The sequence below is a fragment of the Solanum pennellii genome, chromosome 4 (assembly GCF_001406875.1).
Source record: "Solanum pennellii chromosome 4, SPENNV200".
NCBI lineage: Eukaryota > Viridiplantae > Streptophyta > Magnoliopsida > Solanales > Solanaceae > Solanum > Solanum pennellii.
Genome location: NC_028640.1, coordinates 29,136,741 through 29,153,826, shown reverse-complemented (window position 1 = coordinate 29,153,826; position 17,086 = coordinate 29,136,741). Strand labels below are relative to the sequence as shown.

At 36.0% G+C, this 17,086-nt stretch overlaps 1 long non-coding RNA gene across 37 annotated transcripts in view; it reads right to left on the bottom strand.

Moving 5' to 3' along the window:
- Positions 1–7,419: 7,419 nt before the first annotated feature.
- Positions 7,420–17,086, bottom strand: part of LOC107017725 — a 62,940-nt gene continuing 53,273 nt past the window's right edge. For 15 of the 37 annotated variants that reach the window (XR_003577977.1, XR_003577982.1, XR_003577993.1 and 12 more), the window contains 2 exons: positions 15,932–16,001; positions 7,422–7,560 (listed from right to left, as the gene is read on the bottom strand). This is a non-coding gene — a long non-coding RNA (uncharacterized LOC107017725). Of the gene's footprint in view, positions 7,561–15,238; positions 15,254–15,931; positions 16,002–17,086 lie in introns of those variants that run through there. The other 22 variants (XR_003577966.1, XR_003577964.1, XR_003577961.1 and 19 more) reach the window with 8 other exon arrangements.

Genomic DNA, 17,086 nt, shown 5'->3' with positions numbered 1-17,086 from the left:
TATATATATATATACATACATATATATTTTCTTGGTTATGTTAAATTATTTTAATATATGGGAAAATTTGAATGTAATTCCCCCCTTACTTAAATATTTACGTCTATTTGTTTGACTAGATCAATTTACCATCTGAAATTATTATTTCCTTACTTGTTTTACATGGTGTATGATGGAAATGATTTTATTTACCTTAATTAAAAATAGGATTAATTGCTTACCTGTCCATATTTGGTAAAAAAAATAAAATTGATTTTGCTAATTTTCATTTAAAGAAAAATAATATTTAATGAATCCCATTTAATTCCTTTCCTTATTTGTCCGACTTTTAGGAATTATATAAAGAGACCCTTCTTTCATATGCCTCCGACCACTCAAATTTAACACTCTTTTGGGTCAATGTAGTCAAAGGAGAATCAATGGACGCAAATCCATCCACAAACCTCCTATAGAACCTGGCTAAACCCAAGAAACTTCTAATATCGGTTGGGTTCAATGGTCTAGGCCATTTCTTAACCGCCTCCGTTTTCATTGGATCCACCTCTATACCCTCACTTGAGATAATATGACCAATAAACGCCATCTACCTTAACCACAACTCACATTTACTATACTTGGCAAATCATTGGTGTTCCTGAAGGACTTGCAATACCACCCTCAAATGGTCCATATGATCACCCTCATTCTTCAAATATACCAAGATATCGTCAATGAAGACAATCACAAAGGAATCTAGGTAATTCTGGAAAACCCTATTCATGAGGTCCTTAGAAGTCGTTGGGGCATTAGTGACACCAAAAGACATTACTAGGAACTCATAGTGACCATACTTAGTTCGAAATGTTGTTTTAGGTACATCCTCACCTCTCACCCTAAGTTGGTGATACTCCAAACTCAACAACCTTAGAGAAGTAGCTTGTCCATTGGAGTTAATCAAACAAGTCATCAATCTGAGCAAGAGGATACTTATTCTTAACAGTGACCTTATTGTGTTGACGATAGTCAATATACATCCTAAGGGATACATCCTTCTTCTAAACAAGCAACACCGGATCTCCCCATGGTTAAATACTAGGTTGAATGAAATCCTTATCTAATAAATCCTTGAGTTGAAGCTTTAGCTCTGTCAACTCCGCCGAAGCCATCCGGTAAGGAGGGATTGAAATGGGATTTTTATTGGGTAAAATTTCAATATCAAAATCTATTTCCCTCTTGGGAAAAATTCCAGGCTAGTCATCGGGAAAGACTTCTTGGGAAGTCCTTCACCACGGGACCGACTCTATAGGAGGAATTTCGGTCTCAAGATATTTTACTCTTACAATATGGTAAAGACACCCCTTAGAGATCATTTTACAAGATTTTAAACAAGAAATGATAGAACCTCTAGGAATTGAGTTACCCCCTTTCCACTCTAAGATGATTTCATTAGGAAAATTGAACTTAACCACTCTTGTTCGACAATCTATGGAAACAAAACAAGCATGCAAATAATCCATTCCCAAAATAACATCAAAATCAACCATATTAAGTTCTACCAAATCCACCCATGAAACTCTACTGGGCAAAGATATAGGACAAATCCTAAAGACTCTTCTAGCTACAAGGGAGTCACCCACCGGGATTGTTACCGAAATTGGTTCAATCAAAACATCATGTAGAAAATCAACATTTTTAGCTACTAGAGAAGTAACAAATGATAAAGTAGCACCAGGGTCAAGTAAGGCATAAATATCAATAGAGAACTTGTAACATACTGGTGATCACATCGAGGAATTCCTCTTGCACACCCCTAGAGCAGAGAGCATAATGATAAGAAGGGTAAACTTTTGTGACCCTAAAATTTCATTTCTCTTTAATTATTTATGGAATACTAATACTTGAAACTTTAATTGGCAAATAACAAAGTTTGTAAAAACTCAAGTCCTAAACTAAAATGGAAGATTTTGAACTCATTTTATGTGTTTTTCTTCAAAATGATTATCACCAATAAGTTCCAAACGCCTTGAGTAATGATTTAAAGTAAATAACTTTGAATTTAAACTTCATTTTCAAAATTTGGTTTTGTTGATTGACCCATCTTTCAAAGTTTTTAATTGGGTATTGTTATTTCAGGAATTTTTTTGTGAACTTGATTGATATAGATTGTGTGATTTTGGACATCGGTCAGAAGGAAAAGACTCAAGTCTTGGAGTGATTAGTTGGTTGACTTAATGCAAGTGATCTCATTAACGTTGTTTAGTAAAATTTGTATATTTCCTTCATTGTGTGTTGGGAGTAATGAGAATGAGGTGATGATTAATTATCCACTTGATAAATCTTAATGAATAAAAATGTGTTGAAATGAAAAGAATATGTATTGATCATAATGCTTGTAATTTGCCTTGTGATGACCCTTATTTGATTTATTAATGAAATGTTTGACAGTATGAATGTGGATTTGAATAGCTTGATTTCTTGTCTCTTCCTTATGGTGTAAACTTACTTATGAGCATTTATTATTGTACATCGTGATAAGACTTGTGATATAAGGACGATTGAAAAAGGTTTTGGCTAGATAGATGATATAAAGTCAATAGGAAATTGGTCGGGCTAGTGAAATGACATAAAGCCGATGGTAAATGGCTTCGGCTAGTGAAATGACATAAAGTTGATGAGAAATGGTTCTGACCAATGAAAAGATATAAAGTCGATGGGAAACGGTGTAACACTCCGAAAGTCCAAGACCTAATCTAAAACCTTACATGATGAACTAAATTCTAAGCACTATTTCTAAGCTTAAAATAATGTATTGAAACCAATTAGGAGGTATTAGAGCCTAAACATTAAGGGATGACCAAGACGTCCGTAAACTAGTGCAATTGAACTAGTAAACATCGTTAGGTTTTGTGAAGGTTTGGAAGTGTTGTATAGAATCTCAAACTTTTCGAAATACTTTAATTAGGTAAAAACATGTATATAGGGTGAAAATGTCCAGGTCCGACCCCCAAGGAACGACCTACGGGTCCTTGAAGGAACCCCACCCTTGGCCAAGAAAGTTGCCAAACGCAATAGCAATTTGCACTTAGCAGAAGTGAGTTCGCGTGCGAACATGGTACCCCAAGGAAAAAAATTATTGGTCTGCGTTGCGGACACATAGAGGAATCTTATGTTTCCTAAATTAATTTAGGAAATCATTCCCATAACAGCTCTGCAACACGGACTTGTTTCCCGAAGAAAATCTGAAATTTAGAAATCAAGTTTGATTTCATTAAAAGGTCAACTTAAGTGAGGGGTCTTTTGGGTATTTTTAGGGGAGGGTTATATATTTATTTTAAATCATTTTTACCTCACATTCACTCACTCAAATCAAATCCCTAAATCGAAACCCAAAAGCTCTCACATCTCGCTACTTTCTCTCTCTTCAACCTCCATTGAAGGAACTAAGAAGCTTGAAAAAGAAGGGCAAATTCCCTAAGTTTCTACTAAATTTCGTGGATTAAGTCTCTATAAGGTATGAATTTTTTCACTCTTGGGATACCTTTCCCTAAAAGTTGAATTCAAAGTTGATTTCTAAATCACCCAATTCCAAGGGTTTTCCTCTATAAATAAGTTTTCTTCTAAACTTGAAACTGATGATTAATTATGACGAATTGAGATTACCTATGGCTAATTAAGTGTATATTGTTGAGTAATTGATATTGATTAATCGTATTTTCGTGTGGATCATGTCCTTTCCCCAATTTCCCCAAATCTTGGATCTTGCTTATAGATTGATGGGAATTGATGAATATACTGATTGTTAGACTTGTTTTAACTATCCTATTTCATTTATGGACTGCCTAACGTCATGTATTTTTGAGATTTGATCTATTTATTGAAGAATTCATGGATGAATCCTTTTCCTTAACCCTAGTCATGAATTGGACTTGAATATGATTAGGGTTGTTAGAATTGGCTATGTTATTGCTTAATTCACTATATTATGATGATGATGCTGAGTGGGTTATTGGATAATTGTGATTAATCTAGGGTAAGGTTCTTTATGAAGGCTATGGAGGCTATTTGGTAAGTCTTTGTGATCGTGAACTCTTTACTTCAATAATGATGGATTGTATTTGGTGATGGTGTGGTGAAATTGAAGTACTGTATGCGATTAAATTAAGAAGATATGATATGATGAATATGATGGCATGATATGATTATGTTGAATGTGAGATCTTGGTGAGGCATAATGAAAGTTTGAAGATGATTTCTCTTGTGTGCCTTAAATGATAAAACCATGATATGTTGATCTCACTATTGATGGTTGTGTGATGAAAGGAAGTTCTCATCATATGCCTAATGAGCTAATGATATGATATACAAGGGGTAGTATCCTATGGCCTATATCAAGCTATGATGATTAAGAATGACTTAAATAAATTCGAAAAAGGGACTTTAGCTTAGAATCCCTTCCTAATGCAGGAAGGTTCACATTGGTTCTCATGAGATGGAGATTACAATGTCATTGTGCATAAAAATGGTCTCTAGTATGTCTCCTAGTTCTTGAACTATGTTGTCCCCATAGGAATACTAGCTAGTGGATGCACCTAGAATGATATGTTCATATTTTGGTCCTACCTTGGCAAGTAGGCCACCTTCTTTTGGTGTAGGGTTTCATAACACCAGATTCCATGTTTAGCTCACAAGTTGTATTGTCGATTAAGGCAATTGTCCCCGACAGTAAAATGAATGTAATAAAGTGAACTCTAACTATGATGACTTAAGGGGTTCTTCTTAGTATCTGTAGTGGTATGGGACTCTACATATACATTGCTCTAGTTGGCCTTGAGGGAGGTCCTAGGAGGTTGTTTATATGCTCTTATAAAGTAAATGATATGCATATGTTCACTTTACATGTTGATGATCCTATATGATGTTCTTTTCAGTTATAAACATGATGTTGGTCTATATTGCTATATATGATGATGAATAGTCATGATGCTATGTTATATCGAGTTAGGCATTACTTATGATCTCTTTCTTTGTTTTCTTTACTATGTGAAGTTATAGGCATTGCACTTGTAGGCTTGGAAAGGGTTTGTGAGTAAGGGTCTTGTGTGATGTGATGATACGAACTCTTGTACATGTTTTCTTATTATGACATTATGTTGAAGTTACTTTGGTTATATGATCTTGATAGACTACTATTCATGTTGATATGACCTTATATTGATAGTATCCATGTTGCGTTGACTTTATTATGATATTGATCTTGTGTTGCATATGGACTTGTATTGAGTGATGTTCTGTCTAATGACTTATATGTGTTCCTAATTGTGCATGAAAGCTTTTAAAAGAGATTTAGCATAGTTTTGAACTAAATGTCCCTTTAAGCATGGTTTCGAATGGTTTATGTGCACATATCCATAATTAGTACAAGTAGTTGTACTGACTCATACTCTTTATGATTCTACAATTATGTAGGTTTGGACCGTTGAAGCTAAGAGGCCAATTGCAAGAAGACTTGGACATCTTCCCCAAGTTGATTGGTGAGTCCTCAATGTTCGAGGATGGTTCTTACTATCTAGCCTAGTCGGATTTGCTATAGTCTAAAGACATTCTTTTCTTTCCTATTAATGAAGATATAGTTGTCAACCCTATGTGGAAATTATAGATTTGTATGAGGGCTATGCCCGAATGTTCTACTTCATTTTTGACAGTTTAATGTGAGACAATATATTAAACTAAATCCTTATATGTTATTTATATTGTCTAAACGAGAAGCCTATGTATGCTTCATATCCGAGGAGTCAAAGTAAACTCCATAAGTAGTATGTGTGTCACAACCCGAAAGTACCCCCTTGAAGAAGGGAGCACCCTTAGGTCGGAACAATCGCGTACTTGACATTTCGGAGGTCTTGAACAAGCCTTAACTATCGTTCATCACATAAGACATTAAAAGTAGTGCGGAATTAAAACTTTTCACGAATAAATAATAAAGAAAACATTTTTCATAAAAGCTAAGGAACGATCTCATCTTCAAAAGCATACTAAACACATGACATAAATATCTTAGGGACACAACCCTTTACATTAAATAAAAATAAATAATAAGTCGTAATACTAGAATCTGAGCAATAGAACTATGCCCTCGGATATATGAGGACATACTTAGTCTTGAGAGAGTAGATTCTCAAGATTTTCCTTCTAAACTTCTTCTTGCCTCAAACCTATACTTATTGAGTATTGAAAAGTATGGGGTTATTATAAAACAATGTACTAAGTATGGCATATGCAAAAACATGCAAAAAGGTATATGTTGCTAAAATAAGCTTTCATGCCAAATAAGTAAAACCTTCATGATTTTAAAGTTAAAAACAGTATAGGAATCATCAATTATCGCATAAAATAGAACTCTCATAACTTTAAAACCAAGGCATACTTTACAGTAACCTCAAGTGCATTACAGTGAACACAGTGAAACATCACAGTGAGCAATTCATCCCAGGCATAGTGAACTCATTTCCTTTGAGGTTTGCCTAACCAAGTTATCATAAGACTGACTAAGGTAAGACATGAAGGAACCACCCATACACCCCCTTAAATACACACCAAAGTGATCCTTCAAACTACCAACCATAGGCTTACCTCGCACTAGAAAAAAGTCCACACTCTTGGCTAGACATTTGAAAGACATCATACATTAAGGACTTTATGTAAGTACCCTTCTCCAAAGGTATTTGTAAGTTACACTAAGTAAATGTGAGAGTAGCATCCCATAATACAACCACTTAGTGCTCCTTGAGGATTCCCTTGGATTAAGCAAGCACACTACATTAGTCATTCATAACTTCATTACATAAAACTTAACTTTGACTTGCTTCCTTAACATTAGACGTTAAGTCATCTAACTTCATTTAAAAAACATGATACCTCACATTAGACGTTAATTCATCTAACCTCATTTAAAACACATGATAACTCATTCATACACTTCATATAAAACACACCAAGACTCCCCTTTTGGAAAGTCTACTTAGTGCAATGGATAGATAGCGTCCTTGTTACATCCAGGGAGCACCCCCTAAACGTAATCGGCGTCGTTGTCCTCTTTGAGGACTGAGACCAGCCTCTTAGCTTACATCATTACATTAATAGGTTAAAACGCAGAAAAATTTAAAACTTTTCTATATCTATCTTGAGGTTTACATAGTCCTCTCGCATACACATAATATAGTTATATCGAGTATACATAGACCCTTTGTATAGGAAGATTACATACTCATCTACTTTTATTGCACATATATATATGAGATACGTAACATAGTCTTAAAAGAGTGTCACATCTCATGAACATCAAAAACAAGAGTATATGAATTAGTCATATCCCATACATCAATGTAATAAAGTTACATATAGGCTATACAATCTTTAGTAATCAAGTGAAAAGAAAAAATCATAAAAGTGTTAAAACTAGAACAACTTCATAAGCTTTATATTAGCATTGCCCTCGAAAATTGAGGACCTACCCAACTTGGATGAGTAAGAATTTCAAGTCTTCCTTCAAAGTCGTCTCAAAAGCCCTTCAACGACCGGAACCTAAAATGATGGGGAAAAGGGAAAAAATGGGGTTAGTACACCACTTGACTAAGTATGAGACCATATGAACACATATCGTAAAATGGTGCCAAACAAAGGGAAATTGCATTAAAGCATGCAATTTACTTTGAAAAGTCTTATGCACATTCAAGACGACCATACCAATTAGTAAAACATATTCATTAAGTAAAGATCATGTACCTCACAAGACCAATAATACTAAGTCTAGTCAAGACAACATGCCTGTCACATAATTGAGCACCTAACAAAGATGACTCTATCATCAAGTTATAATAGCAACAAGCATGGATAAGAGTCCATTAAAACATAAACAAAGCAAGACAATTACCTCTGAATCCGCATTAAGTTAACAAGTGCAATAACTAAGCAAAGACCCATAACTCAATCATGTAAACTCAACAAGGCGCATAAGAAATGTCCAACTTCTCATATCATATCATTAAAAGTACATGTCATCATACTTTAGCAATATAGACCAAACATGTATTCATAAGTGAATTTAACATCATAAGATATAATCAACATGTAAGATCATTATATACATCGTATTTACATTTATAAGCATATATATATATATATATGTATATATATATATATAAACATCCTCTTAAGACTTCTCTTAAGGCTAAACAGCGCAATGTTTAGGTAGATTCCCATACCCCTACCTAGACTAATCTAAACCCCTTATGTTATCCTAGGTAGAGTTCATTCCTTTAGTTCATTTTACCTTTTAGGAAAATCTTTCCTTAACCGACGTAGACCACATGAGCTAATGTTGAATCCGGTGTCAGAAACCCCACACTGAAGGAAGGAGGACTACTTTCCAAGGTAGTACTAAGACATAAATATAGCAACTACGCGGATCCACTAGCTAGTATGAAGGCAACATAGTTCAAAACTAGGAGATATAGTTTTGATCCTCTTTATGCTACATGAATTATAGTCTCCAAGATCATGAGTATATTTGTGATCCTACCTTCCCTATGTGGTAAGAGACACTCCTCACACTAGTTCACTCGGTGCTAAGCTAGAGTCCCTTTTGAAATGTCTTTAATGTCTTTATCAATCATCATAGCTTAATGTAGGTCATAGGTTCTATACCTTGTATAATCATCATAATCATCATATTTCAATAAGAATTGCATGATTATTGTACTTTCATTACAATTCATATAAGTGAGGTTAGCACATTTACATAATCATTCATGATAAGACACATTGGTAGGTTACCACCATCCTTATAATATTACATCTTAGCCAACAACGAACTATAGTCAAGACATTTCAATTCAACATCATACCAACCCTATAAATCTCAATATAATGTATACTTCAATACAACATCATCAGTTATTCAAAAGTAACCATAATTGAAGTAAAGAATAGGGATCACAAGACTTACAAAGTTTCCTTCGTAAGGCAACATCAAGGTATTACCATCAACCCTCAAACTCAACAAAACAATGGGTGTAATATAATCATACCACAGTAATCAACATAATAACAAGGCCAATTGAATCACTATACAACTCACCACTAGTTCATAGCCTACAATTAGAGAGTTAGATCAAGTTCATAATCTACTTCACAACTTAGGTCAATTACTCAAGAACTAGCATAATTGGACTACAATGTATAACAATCTACCCATAATTAGCATAATAACAATATAGGATAGTAACTCATACACTAACCAAACCAATTGCAACAATAATGTACAATTCAATTCAAGATCACAACCTAGGGTTAAGGAAAAAATGTCATCTTTTACAAGCTAGACCAATCCATCAATAAGTAGTGTAATATAGTCATAATTCATCATAATCTAACCAATAAACTCAAAATAAACCATAAAAATCAATTTAGAAGATCAATTTTGAGATTAGAAAAGACCCACATGAAAACTCATCTTTTGAAATCAATTTGAAGGAACCCTTTAGGGAAAGTAGTTTCAAAGGTGAAAGGAATCCCATACCTTAATGTTTTGTGAAGATTAATGTAGAAATTTTGGTGATTTCAGCCCTAGAACCCCCCCTTGACCTTGTATTCTATGATGTTCTTCAACTAGGTAGAGAGAAACAAGAGAGAAGGAGGAAAATTTGGTTTTGGGAATTATGAGAGTTAGGCTAGTCTGATTAGGTTAGGGTCTTTATATAGGTTGTTAATTAACTTAGTTAGACCTCCATTAACCCCTAACTAACAAACTAACCCCTAAATTAATTAACTCAAGTCACTTGAAATCGAGTAGCCAACACAAACCCTCACAGACAAGACCACGACAAACTATCCGTTTGTCAAATGACGTCCAAGGGATCAACCGTCATTTTGGTCTGAGAATTTTCAAAACAGGCTTCCAGGTATTTGTCTAAGTGTCCACCGACGGAAGAATTCCACGCCTCATCGATTGGACAACGGATCGTTCGTTGCATCCGTTGGTGGACGCTACTTTGGGCAGCCTTTGACCCCAAATTGCAAGGGTCCTCCTCAAGGGCCCTTGGTTTGTCCTTAGGGAGTCATACCTGGACGTTTCGATTATGAATCAACTCTAATACGTGTTAGAAACCCTTCCACCAATTTTCATCATTTCCCTTAACTCTAGCACCTCATTAAACTAGTTTCCAGTCGTCATGGACGTTCCTTGACGTTTCAATTCCTAAACTTCCTAAATGACTTATATATATTATTTATTTCCTTAAAACGATATCTAAACCTTTTGAAACCTATGTTAGTCTCTAGAACATGTCTTAGACTTTTGGAGTGTTACATTATCCCCCCCCCCCCAGGAACATTCGTCCCCGAATGACACTAATATTCTTTTTAAGGAAGGAATATACTCAAGACTAGCAGCCCAATCAATAACAATACATAACAACATGAGTTACAACTTCAATCATGGCATTTACACATAGAAATTCAAAACTTCAATTACCACACATAAGGCTCAAAATCACATTATAAGGAATTTCCTTCTCACAACAACATTGCTCGATACCTTATACGAGTCAATTATACCAAAATTGAACTTACCAACATGCTCAACATAATTTCTTAAAGACTCACCATATCTAGATGCACAATATAACTAAATACAAGAAGAATTGCAAAAGTTTTAAGTCAAAAGCACACTTAACTGTAACATCACTATAATGTCACCATAAAATGCACATTTTTGCAAAACTTCGCCAAAAATCAAAGCAACTTCAAATTTAGTCATTATTTTCATTATTAGAAAGAAACTAACCTTCATTAGGAAAGATATGAGGATAATAGGACTTCATGTCGGCCTCGGCCACCCATGTTTCTCCCTCAACTAGGTGGTTTCTCCAGAATACTTTTATGGAGGCAACCTTTTTGTTCCTCAACCTCTTCACTTGATGATCAAGGATTTCAACCGGAACCTCCTAATAGGAGAGGTTCTCTTCTACACCAAGGCCCTCAATAGGGAAAATAGACTCGGCATCACCGATACACTTCTTAAGCATATAAACATGGAACACCAGATGAACCAAAGTCAATTCACTAGGAAACCTCAACTCATATGCCACCTTACCAATCTTTTGCAAGATTTCATAGGGACCCACATAACGAGGACTCAAGTTCCCTTTCTTGTCAAATCTCACCACCCCTTTCATAGGCAAAATTTTTAGATACACTTTATCACCTTCTTCAAACTCTTATTTCCCTTCTCCTATGGTCGGCATAATACTTTTGCCAGCTATAGCTGTTTTCAAGCGATTCCTTATAACATGAACCTTCTCCAAAATCTTATAGATCAAATGGGGACCCAAAAGAAAAGACTTACCACTTCAAACCATCCAATTGGAGATCTACATCTCCTACCATACAAGGCTTCATAAAGAGCCAAAGGTATAGAGGAATGCTAACTATTGTTGTAAGAACACTCCACCAAAGGCAAGTGCTTATCCCAATTTCCCTTGAAATCAATGATACAAGCTCTATGCATATCCTCAAGTATTCGAATAGTACGCTCCGCTTGACCATCCGTTTGGGGATGAAAAATGGTGCTTAACTTCACCTTGGTACCCAACCCTTTTTGGGATGACCTCCAAAACCTTGACGTAAATTGTGCACCCCTATTAGATATGATGGATAACAGAATACCATAGTGACACACAATCTTATCTATTAAGAGCCTTGCATAATTATCCACCCGGCTTTTGATGTTCTGCTTTCACTTGTTGGCAATTTGGACACCTTGCAACAAATTCCGCTTTGTCCTTCTTCAAGCTTTCCCACCAAAACAACTCTCTAAGGACATGGTACATCTTGGTCGAATCCAGATACATCGAGTACCAGGATCCATGAGCTTCTTCAAGAATCAGGTTCCTCAAACCATCTATATTGGGAACACAAAATTTTGCTCGATACCTAAAGACACCATCCGACCCTTAAGGAGAATGACTCATTAAGCTTGCCAAGAACCGATTCCTTCAACTCCATCAATGTTTGATCAAGGTGTTGTTTGGACTTCACCTCAACCACCAAAGATGACTCGGAGTTATGATGGACCATAAAACCATAATTCGGAGAGTCTTCCAATCTAACACCCAATCTAGCCAACCTATGAACATCTTTCACTAGTTATTTCTTGGCTTCCTCTATATGAGACACTCTACCCATGGTCATACGACTTAGAGCATCCGCAACCACAGAGGCCTTGCCGAGGTGGTAGAGAACGCTCATGTAGTAATCTTTCAACAATTCTAACCACCTTCTTTATCGGATATTCAACTCCTTTTGATAAATACATTTTGAAGAATCTTGTGGTCGGTATACACATAAACATGATTACCATACAAGTAATGCCTCCATAATTTTAAGGCAAATACTATGGCCGCTAACTCAAGATCATGTGTTGGGTATTTCCTCTCATACACCTTAAGTTGTCTGGAGGCATAGACTACTACTTTCCCATATTGCAAAAGCACACACCCTAAACCCACTCGGCATGAATCAAAATACCCAACGAAGCCTTTGGTACCCTCGGGTAAAGTCAACACCAGAGCGGAAGTAAGCCTATCTTTCAAGATTTGCAAGCTTCTCTCACATGCCTATGACCATTCAAATTTCTTAATGTTTTGGGTCAAAGTAGTCAAGGGAGATGCAATGGACGCAAAACAATCCACAAACCTCTTACAATAACCCGCTAGACCCACGAAAATCCTAATGTTAGTTGGAGTCAATGGTCTAGGCCAACTTTTCACCTCCTCGATTTTCCTTGGAATAACCTCAACCCCCTCAATAAAGATGATATGACTAAGAAATGTCACCAACCTCAACCAAAACTAACATTTGCTATACTTGGCAAATAATTGATCTCCTTACGCACTTGTAACACCACCCTCAAATGGTCCATGTGTTCACCTCTTTTTTGAATATACCAAGATGTTGTCAATGACGACAATGACAAATAAATTTGGGTAACTTCGAAACACCCTATTCATGAGATCCATAAATTTCGTCGGGGCATTAGTTAGACCAAAGGACATTACTAAGAACTTATAGTGACCATATCTAGTCTGAAATTTCATTTTTGTTATACCATCACCTCTAACCCTAAGTTGGTGATACCCTGATCTAAATTAAATCTTAAAAAAGTAGTTTGCCCCTTGAAGTTGATTAAACAAGTCATCAATCCAAGAGAGAGGATACTTGTTCTTAATAGTGACTTTATTGAGTTGGCGATAATCGATGCACATCTAAGGGACCCATCCTTCTTCTTCACAAACAAAATCGGAGCACCCCATGGAGAAATACTAGGTCTAATGAATCTTTTGTCTAGTAGATCCTTGAGTTGAGCTTCAACTCTTTCAATCCTGCAGGAGCCATCCTATAAGGAGAAATTGAAATGGCATTCAGTAGCAAGTCTATACCAAAATTAATTTCCCGTTCGGGAGGAATACCCAGAAGATCATTAGGAAAGACCTTCAGAAATTCCCTTACTATGTGGACCAACTCAATGGGAGGAATTTTGTAGTCTAAATCTTGAACTCTTACTATATGGTATAATCACCCTTTAGAGATCATTTTACAAGCTTTAAAACAAGAAATGATACGACCTCTAGGAATAGAATTTCCCCTCTTCCACTATAAAATGGGCTCATTTGGAAAGTTAAACTTCACCACCTTTGTTCTACAATCTATAGAAGCAAAGCAAGCATGCAACCAATCCATACCCAATATGACATCAAAATCGACCATATCAAGTTCTACTAATTCAACATGAGGAACTCTATTGGGAAACATTATAAGACAATTTTAGACACTCTTTTTGTAACAACCGACTCACCCACCGGGGTAGACGCCAAAAAGGTTCATTCAAGATATCGGGCAAAATGTCAAAGTTTTTAGCTACTAGAGGAGTAACATATGGCATGGTAGAACCGGGATCAAGTAAAGCATATATATCAATACAAAAGACTTTCAATATACCGGTCACCACATCGGGGGAAGTCTCTCGCTCACCTCTAGAGCGGAGAGCATAAAAGCGATTCTTCTTTGGAGAATCATTAGAACCACTTGCTTGAGCTTGACCACTACCCTTTTCTTGACCCTCACAATAGGGAAATCCCTAATCTTGTGGAAACTCTTGCCACAACCAAAATAATTGTCCGTCCCAACAAGGAAATCACCATAATGCTTCTACCCATACTTTCCATAAGTTGTCTTCTTGTTTAATGAGCTAATATATCTTCCATTTTGAGGCTTAGGGTTTGACACCCTATTATCACGAGCCTTAGGGAACTTGGAAGGAACTTGATTAGAGGACCTCTTCTTGAACCTAGGATTGTCTTGGATATCAAGCCTACCCTTTGCAGAACCACCATCAAATGACCTTGCCCTCTTTGCATCTCTACTCTTTCTTTTAGCCCTTGTCTCTTACACTTGTTGAGAATGAATCATGAGATGAGAAATCTTCATATTTTCATGTAGCATAGCCCCATCAGAAATTGACTCGTTTCATCTCTAGGAGCGGAAACTAAAGAAGGAGCATAGTTTGAAAATTTAGTGAATTTCAAAGAGTATTCAAGTACACGCATCCCTCCTTGACGAAGGTTGATAAACTCCACCACTTTGAATTCCCTCTTGTCCTTAAGAAAGAATCTATCAAGAAAAGCCTTCTTGAAAACCTCCCATGTCATTGGTCCACCTTTAAAGGGCCTATTGTCTTTCCATTATACGTACCAAGTTTGGGCCTTATCCTTGAGTTAGTAAGTGTCTAACTTGGCCTTCTCACTGGTAGTCAACCGCATAGGGTAGAGGATCTTGTAGATTTCATCAATGAACTCTTGGGGGTCTTCCTCAATCTTGGACCCACAGAAAGTAGGGGTATTCATCCTAGTGAAATCCCTCAAATGAGAGGCCATGGTTCCAACTTATTGGTTTGCTCGGGTACAACCTCTCGATTAGCTTGGGTCGTCATGGATTTAGCTTGAGTAGTGACGGCTTGTGATTGAGTAGTAATGGCTTGGGCCATTTTGAGAAAGGCAGCCCTTATGTCACCATCCTTCAAAGGAGGAGGATTGACCAAAACTTAGTCATCATTAGTAACTTCTTCAAGAGGAGAGACTTGATTGCCTCGTGGAGGAGCTCAAGCATTATCAATCTCTTTATCCAGTCTTCGAGCGGTCCGTCTTCGAGTATTCTTTTCCTATAATCATGACGAAAGAATTAGATGATAAAGGCACAAAGAGTATAAGACTCTCGAGGCACGACATTGGATTTCAAATAAAGTGAATATTTTCTAAGCATCATCCTATTCATAAGTGTGGCGCGCTTCACAATTATGAGTAAGAATCTACATAGACGAGGTTGAGAGAGACATCAACTCTAAAGATATTCAACCTCATGCTCTAATACCAAGATTGTCACATTTAGGGAGCACCCCCTAGCTGTAACTGGCATCGTCTTCCTCTTTGAGGAATAAGACTAGCCTCTTAGCATACATCATTACATTCGTAGGTTAAAATGCGGAAAAATTTTAAACTTTTCTATATCTATCTTAATATTTACATAGACCTCTCACATACATATAATTTTAGTTATATCGACTCTACATAGAACCTTCGTATACGAATATTACATAGTCTTCTACTTTCATTGCACATAGATATATAAAATACTTAACATAGTCTTAGTGTCTCATCTCATAACCATCTAAAATAAGAGTATACCAATTGGGCATATCACATACATCAATGTAATAAAGTCACGTATAGGCTATATAATCTTTAGTACTCAAATGAAAAGGGAAGAATATAGAAGTCTTAAAACTAGAACAACTTTATAAGCTTGATATTGTCATTGACCTCGGAAAGTGAGGACCTACCCAACTAGGATGAGTAAGAATTCCAAGTCTTTCTTCAAAGTTGTCTCAAAAGTCCTTCAACGACTGGAACCTAAAATGTTGGAGAAAAGGGATAAAATGGGCTTAGTAACCACTTGTACTAAGTATGAGACCATATGCAGACGTATCATAAAATTATGCCAAAAAAGGACATTTCACTAAACCATGCAATTTACTTTGAAAAGCCTTATGCACATTCAAGATGACCATAACAATCAACAAAACATATTCATTATGTCAAGATCATGTACCTTACAAGACCAACAATACTAAGTCTAGTCAAGCCAACATGCATATCACATTATTGAGCACATAACCAAGCCAACTCTATCATCAAGTTATAATAGCAATAAGCATAGATAAAAGTTCATTACAACATAACCAAAGCAAGACAATTACCTGTGAACCCTCATTAAGTCAATAAGTGCAATAACTAAGATAAGCCCCAAAACCTTACTCAATCATGTAAACTCAACAAGACACATAACCATTGTCCAACTTCTCATATCATATCATTAAGAGTACATGTTATCATACTTTAGCAATATAGACCAAACATGTATTCACAAGTGAGTTCAATATGTAAGATCATCATATACATCATATTTACATTTATAAGCATATACATATATAAGAACATACTCCTAAGAATTCCCTCAAGTCTAACTAGTGAAATGTTTAGGTAGAGTACCATACCCCTACCCAGACTAAGTTAAACCCCTTAGGTTATCCTAGTTAGAGTTCATTCCTTTAGTTCATTTTACCTTTTGGGAACATCTTTCCTTAACAAACATAGACCACATGAGCTAATGTGGAATCCGGTGTAATGAAACCCTACACTGAAGGAAGGTGGACTACTTGCCAAGGTAGTTCCAAAACATAAACATAGCAACTACGTGGATCCACTAGCTAGTATTCTTATGGGGCAACATAGTTCAAGAAATAGGAGATATAGTTTGTACCCTCTTTATGCTACATACATTATAGTATCCAATCTAATGAGTACATTAGTTATCCTACCTTCCCTATGTAGAAAGAGTTACTCCTAATACTAGTTCACTCGGTTCTAAGCTAGAGTCCCTTTTGAAATATATTTAATGTTTTTATTAATCATCATAGTTAAATGTAAGTCATAGG